At 50.3% G+C, this 9,061-nt stretch overlaps 1 long non-coding RNA gene across 1 annotated transcript; it reads right to left on the bottom strand.

The window, feature by feature from the left end:
- Positions 1–375: 375 nt before the first annotated feature.
- Positions 376–1,618, bottom strand: LOC123109140 (uncharacterized). The gene is made up of 2 exons (XR_006452489.1): positions 972–1,618; positions 376–794 (listed from the first exon to the last, which is right to left on the bottom strand). It is a non-coding gene; the product is annotated as an uncharacterized lncRNA (long non-coding RNA).
- Between the last annotated feature and the right edge of the window lie 7,443 nt (positions 1,619–9,061).

Raw genomic sequence — 9,061 nt, 5'->3', positions numbered from 1 at the left:
TTAGTTTAGTTTTAGAAACAGAAATTTATTTATATTTTCTTGTCTTTTAACTTATATATAGGCTTTTTTTGTTTTGTGAACTTCTAGTTTTTGCTTTTCAGCAAACTCTTTTTTTCTAAATGCCTTTTGGTTCGTTTTGAACGTCAACTTTCTTCTCTCTTTTCCAAACTACAAACATTACAATTCCCCTCACTTTTCTTCTCCATGGTGGTTTAACTTTTTGCGTCGTATTGCTCTCGACTAGAAGCACTTCCCATGATTTTTCCATGTGCACTATGTGTCTGAACTTTCCAAGGAATTTTTAAGCGGAATGTTATTTTTCACAAGATTTCTCAAAAAACAAAGGAAATAGTTGATGATAGATATAACAACAGATTAATGACTAGCAACCTATATTCACACACGCATTGTTTTGATTGTACACATTCACATACAAAATTTATTGTAAACATTTTGAGACAAAAAAACAATTTTTGGGTCTTTGTTTGTCCATGGTCACTGGCTTATGTGAACTTATATCCTTTCTGAATATGAACTTCTCCTCACAATCTAGACTAGTCGTGCCATCGCGTTTTCTCTAGGTTGACATTTGGAAAATATATGCTGATAGTGATACTGGAACATTTGTTTCCTTTTCAACTTCCACAAGCATGCATGAGCATGCTTTACACAAACACCTAGCATGAAAGGATTGCAAAGACTCCAGTGATGAGCCTGACATCCATTTTCTTCCTCTCTTTTTTGCGTTGTTGATGCTGCTAAACTAGAGCGTCTTCTGGTCAAAGAAGACAGGCCTGCAGTTCAAACATCAAGCCAATTCTTTCATAAGCAAAATACAGAAACATTTTTGCAGTTAGTTTTAGTGCAAATTGGGAGAAGTTCAAATCCTCCAGCAGAGAAGATATTTGTGAAGAAAGAGTGGTCAGGGAGAGGGAGGGAGTGAGATCAGGAAAGAGATGTAGCAGCAATACCTGCAACATTCGCGTCTGTCGACTGTCGCCATGGTCAGAGTTAGGTTGGCGCCGTCGTTGAGCAGGAGGCCATCCGTGATGTATTCATCAAGGAGGAGCTACGGTGTTTGGGGCGGGTGGCGCAGTAGCGGTGGCCCGGTTGCAGCACAGGAAGGGAGGTGCTCGGGGGGAGGTTGATGGCTGGTGGATCCAGGGGGAGGCTATCCGCCGCCGCCGCTGTGGAACCAGGGGGAGCGATGCACCGTCGCGGTGGATCCAGGGGCAGGGAGGCCGCCGCCGCGGTGGATCCAGGGGGAGGGAGGCCGGCGTGGTGGTTGCGGCGGAGGCCGGAGGCCTGTCGGGACAAGGGGGCGGCAGTGCACCAGGAGGAGGTGGGAGCGGCGGCCTCGCGCCGGAGGAGATGGGGGCGGCGACCTCGCGCCGGAGGAGTCGGGGCCGGCTGCGGCAGGGGGGCGCTTCGGGACCCAGGGGCGGCGACGCGCCAAGAGGAGTTGGTGGCGGCGGCTTCGCGCCGGAGGAGGCGGGGCCGGCGTCGCGCCCGGAAGGAGGCGGGGGCGGGGGAAGGTGGGCGCCGGCTGGAGGTCGCGGGCATGGGGGAAGATGGGCGATAGGATAAGAGGTTGGGACCTTTGGGCCTTTTCTGTTAGCTCGCCCGATCTCAGTAACTTCCCTTCGGGTCCTTATAGGGTACACCGTGATCCAAATAACTATGGTAAACGTTTGTAATCGGCGAACCGGCCGAAACTGGACCGGACGCCTCGCTCGCTAACGCGCTTTGCGCCATCGAGCATGCAACACGTCACTCCAGCCCCACACGCACCGCTTCCTTCTCTGTCTTATCTTCCCCAAGACAACAGCGTCCACTTGTGTTTTCCCCATCTCTTTCCTCCCAAATCCCCTTCCTCCAGACTGCAAGCCATGGTGGTCAAGCACGTCAATCTTTCCCGAGGAGCGACTTTGCTGATGCGGTGCTCGCGCAGCTCTTGCCTCCCCACGGCTGCGGCGCTACAACCGGCATCAGGCGGTGCTACATCCGGTGGTCGGCAAGCTGTAACCTGCACAGCGGCTAATCAGCGGTCGGCGGTCCGCGAGCTGCAACCACGCCGTCGCTGCCAATGTTGGAACCATTGATGCAAAAAGCTGGAAGCAGCGGCGCAAAAAGCTGCAACCGGCAAACGATTTTGCTACATTCATCATGGCGGACCTGCGCCCCCGCGATGACGGTGACATTTTTGCTGCAACCGTCGTCTGATTTTGCTACTATCGGCGAGGTAATTTGCTACATCCATTGTGGCGGAGCTGCGACGCTGGCGGCCAAATTTCTTTTTGCTGCCACCGTCGTCTAATTTTGCTACTATCGGCGAGGTAATTTGCTACATCCGTGGTGGCGGAGCTGTGACGCCGGCGACCAATTTTTCTTGCTCGCACCGTTGGTGTTTTTTGCTACTACCCGGCGATGTATTTTGCTACATCCACTCAATGTCGTTTAATGGTGGTCGTCAGTCGCAGCGAGGGTCGACGACGAGTGGCGGAGGCGACACATTGGGTGCCACAACCATGGAGCGTTGACGGGGGAGTTGCAACTCTGAGGTGGAGCTTGTAACTGAAAATTAACTAGCGAGGAGGTTCTCCGGCGAGCAGCAGAGGGGCTACAAGGAATAGAGGTGCAAGCGCGCGGCGGCCGGCAGTCGTTCCCCTCGCCGAGCTGCACACGAAGGCGGAGCCGCGGGGACAGCGGCGTGGGACTTTATTTGGGATTCGTTGGGAGGAAGAAGACGGAAGGGAAGGCTATATCGGGGCGAATGATTTTTTTGGACGGCTGTACTGTACCAGATCGAACGGCTGGGGTCTGATCGGCCGAACCTAGCGCCGGCGGACCGGCGCCTAGTACTGGCCAATAACTATTCTAATCATAGGATTAGAATAATACCACTCTTTCTCTCTCTCTCTCTCTCTATATATATAAGCCGAGCGCGCCTAGGGACGCGAGCAGAGCGCGCCCGCGGCGCCTAACGGCGAGCACAGCGTGCTGCGGCGCCTAACATCGAGCAGAGCTTGCCGAGGGACGCGAGCAGAGGCCAGCACAGTGATACGTGGCAAATAAGACGAACTGTGCAAGCGATGTCGGAGACATCAAGCACGAATCAGATTAGAGTTGCGTGTGCGATACGTGGCATACAGTTGATCCATCCGAGCTGTTTGTGATGAAATAAGCCGTGTGTGTTGCGGGCAAACGCTTGCTGATACATAACCTTAAATTTAACCAAAAAGGTGTTAATTCATGTTACAAAAATTGTATAGCTAGAAACTATGTTCAAATACGACTCCAACGATATAATCTTTGGCGACATGCATTCATATTTTATTAGTTAAATCATACATATAAACCAGGACAAGGGTATAATAGGTAATTAAATCGCAAACATTTTTTTGTATTAACCATATGTGTACGTGTCCTTTCGTCGTCCTCTCGCACGTCTTGTCACCTCGCTGCCGCAGACGGCTTACAGTGCAAGCTTGCGCAGCGCGTGGGGGCGTTCTTTTGGCCAAACGGTGGCGCCAATGAATCGTCGGTGAGCCCGTTCCCGCGCAACCTCACAGGTTCCCGTGAAAGCTTCCCGGCCGACTCGGTGAAATCCCGCAAAATCCCAATGCTTACCGGCCTTCTATAAAAACCCTCACGGCCGACGAGTCCTGCGTCGCATTTTCCCCTCCCTCACTGTAGCTTATCTCATGTGCTTATCCCACAATCGCCAATGGCACCAGTCCGTCATCGTCCCCCAGCCACTCTGCCATCATCAGAGGACAGCTCCAGCTGGGAGGCTACACCACGGCGGCGGCGAAGTCGCCGGTGTAGTTTAGTGCGCGTTGCGTCCCTGTTGGGTGTGCGCGGAACACCCACCACATGTTCCGCCGCCGCTGCCCGTCGACTGTTGTTGCCGGCCGCCGTTGCCGCCACACCACCGTCGAATGCCCGGGCCATCTCCCGCTCCGCTGCCGCGGCCCGAAGGCGGGAGGTGGTTGTCATGGCCGCCACCCCACTATCGGCCACTAATACGTCTCCAATGTATCTATAATTTTTTATTGTTCCATGCTATTATATTATCTGTTTGGGATGTTTAATGGGCTTTAATATGCACTTTTATATTATTTTGGGACTAACCTATTAACCGGAGGCCAAGTGCCAGTTGTTGTTTTTTTGCCTATTTCAGTGTTTCATAGAAAAGGAATATCAAACGGAATACAAACAGAATGAAACCTTCACGAGGATCTTTTTTGGAACAAACGCAATTCAGGAGACTTGGAGTGGAGGTCAAGGAAGCAACGAGGCGGCCACGAGGTAGGGCGGCGCCCCCCCACCCTCATGGGCCCCTCATAGCTCCACCGACCTACTTCCTTCGCCTATATATACTCTTATACCCTGAAAACATCCAGGAGAGGCATGAAACAAGTTTTCCACCACCGCAACCTTCTATACCCGTGAGATCCCATTTGGGGACCTTTTCCGGCGATCTTCCGAAGGGGGATTCGATCACAGAGGGCTTCTACATCAACACCATAGCCTCTCCGGTGATGCGTGAGTAGTTTACCACAGACCTTCGGGTCCATAGTTATTAGCTAGATGGCTTCTTCTCTCTCTTTGGATCTCAATACAAAGTGCTCCTCGATTTTCTTGGAGATTTATTCATTGTAATTCTTTTTTGCGGTGTGTTTGCCGAGATTGATTTGATATCTTTGCAAGTCTCTTCGAATTATCACTATGGTTTGGCCTACTAGATTGATCTTTCTTGCAATGGGAGAAGTGCTTAGCTTTTGGTTCAATCTTGCGGTGTCCTTTCCTAGTGACAGTAGGGGAAGCAAGGCACGTATTGTATTGTTGCCATCGAGGATGAAAAGATGGGGTTTATATCATATTGCTTGAGTTTATCCCTCTACAACATGTCATCTTGCCTAATGTGTTACTCTGTTCTTATGAGCTTAATACTCTATATGCATGCTGGATAGCGGTCGATGTGTGGAGTAATAGTAGCAGATGCAGAATCGTTTCGGTCTACTTGACACGGACGTGATGCCTATGTTCATGATCATGCCTAGATATCATCATAACTATGCACTTTTCTATCAATTGCTCGGCAGTAATTTGTTCACCCACCGTAATATATGCTATCTTGAGAGAAGCCACTAGGGAAACCTATGGCCCCCGGGTCTACTTTACATCATATTATTTTCCCGTCAACTAGCCATTTTTGTCGCCGTTTATTTTGCAATCTTTATTTTCCAATCTATACAACAAAAAATACCAAAAATATTTATCTTATTATCTTTATCAGATCTCACTTTTGCAAGTGGCCGTGAAGGGATTGACAACCCCTTTATCACGTTGGTTGCAAGGTTCTTATTTGTTTGTGCAGGTACTAGGCGACTTGCGTGTAGTCTCCTACTGGATTGATACCTTGGTTCTCAAAAACCGAGAGAAATACTTATGCTACTTTGCTGCATTACCCTTTCCTCTTCAAGGGAAAACCAACGCATGCTCAAGAGGTAGCAGCCACCGTGGCCATCACCTGCTCCGCCACCGCGACCCGAAGGCGGAGGTGGTGGTCGTGGCCGCCACCCCATTGTTGGCCGTCGTGGCCGCCAGCCCACCGTCGATCACCGGGATCATCACACGCTCCGCCACCACCGCCCGAAGGAGGAAGGCGGAGTTGGAGGCCCACACGTGCGTCAGCGACCTTGCGTGTGATACGTCTCCAACATATCTACTTTTTCTCATGCTTTTCCTCATGGTTTGGCCTCTAATTTGCATGATTTGAATGAAACTAACCCCGGACTGACATTGTTTTCAGCAGAACTACCATGGTGTTGTTTTTGTGCAGAAATAAAAGTTCTCGGAATGGAACGAAACTTTTTGAGGATATTTTATACCAATAATAATAATTTCCGGAGCCAAGACCCACAGGAGAGGGGGCCCTGGGTGGGCACAACCCACCAGGGCGCGCCCCCTCTCCTGGCGCGTCTAGGTGGGTTGTACCCACCTGGTGGCTGTGACGCCCTCGATTCAATCATACACTAATCATACACGCAAATGTGTAAGATCAAGATCAAGGGCTCACGGGAAGGTATCACAACACAACTCTTACATAAATTTAAAATAATACAAGCTTTATATTACAAGCCTGGGGGCTCGAGGGCTCGAATACATAAGCTCGAATACACAGGAGACAGTGGAAGCAACAATATCTAAGAACAGACATAAGTTAAACAAGTTTTGCCTTAAGAAGGCTAGCACAAAAGTAACAATGATCGAAGAGGCTAGGCCTCCTTCCGGGGACCTCCTAACTACTCCTGGTCATCGGCGGTCTCCATGTAGTAGTATCCGTCGGCGAGGGCATCTGGCTCCGGGGATCCACCATCTGGTTGCAATAACCGGAAAGAAGGAAGAAGAGGGAAAAGGGGGTAGCAAAGCAATCGTGAGTACTCATCCAAAGTACTCGCAAGCAAGAATCTACACTACATATGCATCGGTATTAATGAAATGGGTTGTATCTGTGGAATGAACTGTAGAATGCCAGAATAGAGGGAGAGCCTAGTCCTACCAAAGACTAGCATCTTTAGCATCTTCAGCGGTCTTGCAGCATTAGAAGAGTGCAGACTAGCATAAAATAAAGTAGAAGTAGTGTTATCAACCTCGCCTAGAGATTCTTCCTCGACTCCCTACGAGAAAGCAATCCCAGAGCCATACTATCTAGTTATCACCTCAAGTATTCAGTTCTAGTTGTATCGATTGGGATACAACTCCAAGTGTCCGTTACCGTAGGACAAGCTATCAATAGATGTTTTCTTCCCTGCAGGGGTGCACCAACTTACCCACCACGCTCGCTTAACTCTGGCCGGACACACTTTACTGGGTCATGCCTGGCCTCGGCCAAACAATACGACACAACCCGACCTAGGCTTAATTGAGAGGTCAGCACGCCAGACTAAACCTATGCCCCCAGGGGTCTTGGGACATCGCCCCGGGAACTCTTTCATGTTGCGTTGGCGGCTGGTGAGCATACTAGCCTCCCTTATACAAGGCGAGGCATTCCAGTCCAACCCGGCGCACGCCGCTCAGTCGCTGACGTCTATTAAGCTTTGGCTGATGCATACGATGCAGAACGCCCATACTATACCCACGTGATGGTTAGCGCTATCAGGCCAGAGGCCCCTTGGATCAAATATCCAAATCGTAGTGGATTAGGAACGCGCGGTAACAAGGAGAGACTCACGAAAGATGTGACCCCGTCGCCCTATCTCGAGTACTTGTGGCAAGGGCTAAGAATGCCCGGCCACGCCTCGTAAGTATCTCGTAGGCACCTTCCAGGTCAACCCGACTCCTCGTCACTCGCAATTAAGGGCCGACCCGTCTTTAGTAACATGGTTCAGTGTAAAGTCATAGTAACCATAGTAACTATGTGTCTAACACCAAGGGAAACCCTGAGGAACCACCCTCGGTGGATTTCACTTGATGTAATCATCAAGGTGAATGTAAGAGGAACCACCCTCGAGGTTCACACTTGAGGGGTTGCATGACAGATTCGTATATGAAGTGGTTAAGGAGGAAATCACCCTCGATGACTACGACCGAATAGCTACACTACAGAGATCTCATTAGGAGTGATGTATGAGGTGCCACCCTAGGCAATCGAGAGTAACTCTGCAGAGTCATACAACTAGGGGGGTGATGTGCGGTGTCGGGGCCTGGACGTCGATCACGTTGATCGAGTCATCGAACATAAAGCGGGGCAACAAGGACAAGGTGGGGGTCACTGATGGATCACTAACCAACCTATACTAAGTAGTTTAGGATAAGAGGTAGGTAACAACAAGCAGGTTACAAAAGCAGGCTATGCATCAGAATAGGAGCAATCAATTATAGTAGCAAAGTCTAATGCAAGCATGAGAGAATGGAATGGGCGATATCGAGATGATCAAAAGGGGGGCTTGCCTGGAAGTTCTACTGAAAAGGAAGAACTGTCATCGTCGACGTAGTCGATCACAGGGGCAACATCGGTCTCGGGGTCTACCAGAGGGAAGAGGGGGAAGAAACAGTAAATATAAAGCAAACATAGCATCACAAAGCATAACATGGCAATATGCTGTGTCGGATGTGACCTAACGTATGGCTACATGATAAAGGTGAAGGGGGGAATCAATCGGGAAGGTATTCCCGGTTCCGGACCTGTGTCAGACAGATGACCGGAGGGGGAATGTTCCATGTTCAGATAGTTAGATGCATCTGACAGGTAAACGGACCGCGTATTCGGATTCGTCTCGTCGTTCTGAGGAACTTCCATGTATAAAACTTTTTCATCCGAGTTACGAATTATTTTCTACAACTTTTCAAACATTTAAACAATGTTATGAAAATATTATTAATTCGAAATTAAATAGCTAAAAGGCTATGTGTACCCACAAGTGTACATAGAAGTGTACCTGTGGCAGACATGTGGGTCCAGGGGGTCCAGTCAGCATCTATAGTCAGCAGTTTGACCAGTCAAAGTTGACTGGTCAACTTGGGCAAACGGCCCACATGTCATAGACTGTTAAGCTAATGTAGCAATTAACTACGTAACTATGCAGGGTTAATTAAGTTAATTTACATTTTAATTAATTAATTAATTAACATTATTATATATATATATTTAAATCTCTTTTTTTAAAGGGGGCATGGGGCCCCAACATCAGTGGCCCATGGGGCCTAAATGGGCGAGGGTTACGGGCGTGTGGGTGCGGGGCGCACCCAGGCGCCCACCACGCGAGGGAAGGCGAGGTCGGCCGGGGATGTGCCCGATGGCGGCGAGGCCACGGTGGGGCGGCACAGGGGAGCGGGAGGGGCCGACGGTGGAGGGCGTGGGTGCAGTGGCGCAGGAGAGGGCGTCGCACCCGAGCGCTGGGCGGCGCGAGGCCGGTGGAGCGAAGGCGAGGCGGCGAGCAGCGGGGTTAGGCGAGCGCTGGAGCAGGGAGGCGGTGATAGCCGTTGCAGGCGGCCGCGCGAGGAGAAGAGCGCGGACGGAGGAGGACGGGGGCGGTCGTGGCGAGGCGCCGGC

This window comes from Triticum aestivum, chromosome 1A (assembly GCF_018294505.1).
Source record: "Triticum aestivum cultivar Chinese Spring chromosome 1A, IWGSC CS RefSeq v2.1, whole genome shotgun sequence".
Lineage (NCBI taxonomy): Eukaryota > Viridiplantae > Streptophyta > Magnoliopsida > Poales > Poaceae > Triticum > Triticum aestivum.
This window is presented reverse-complemented; position numbering and strand designations above follow the sequence as displayed.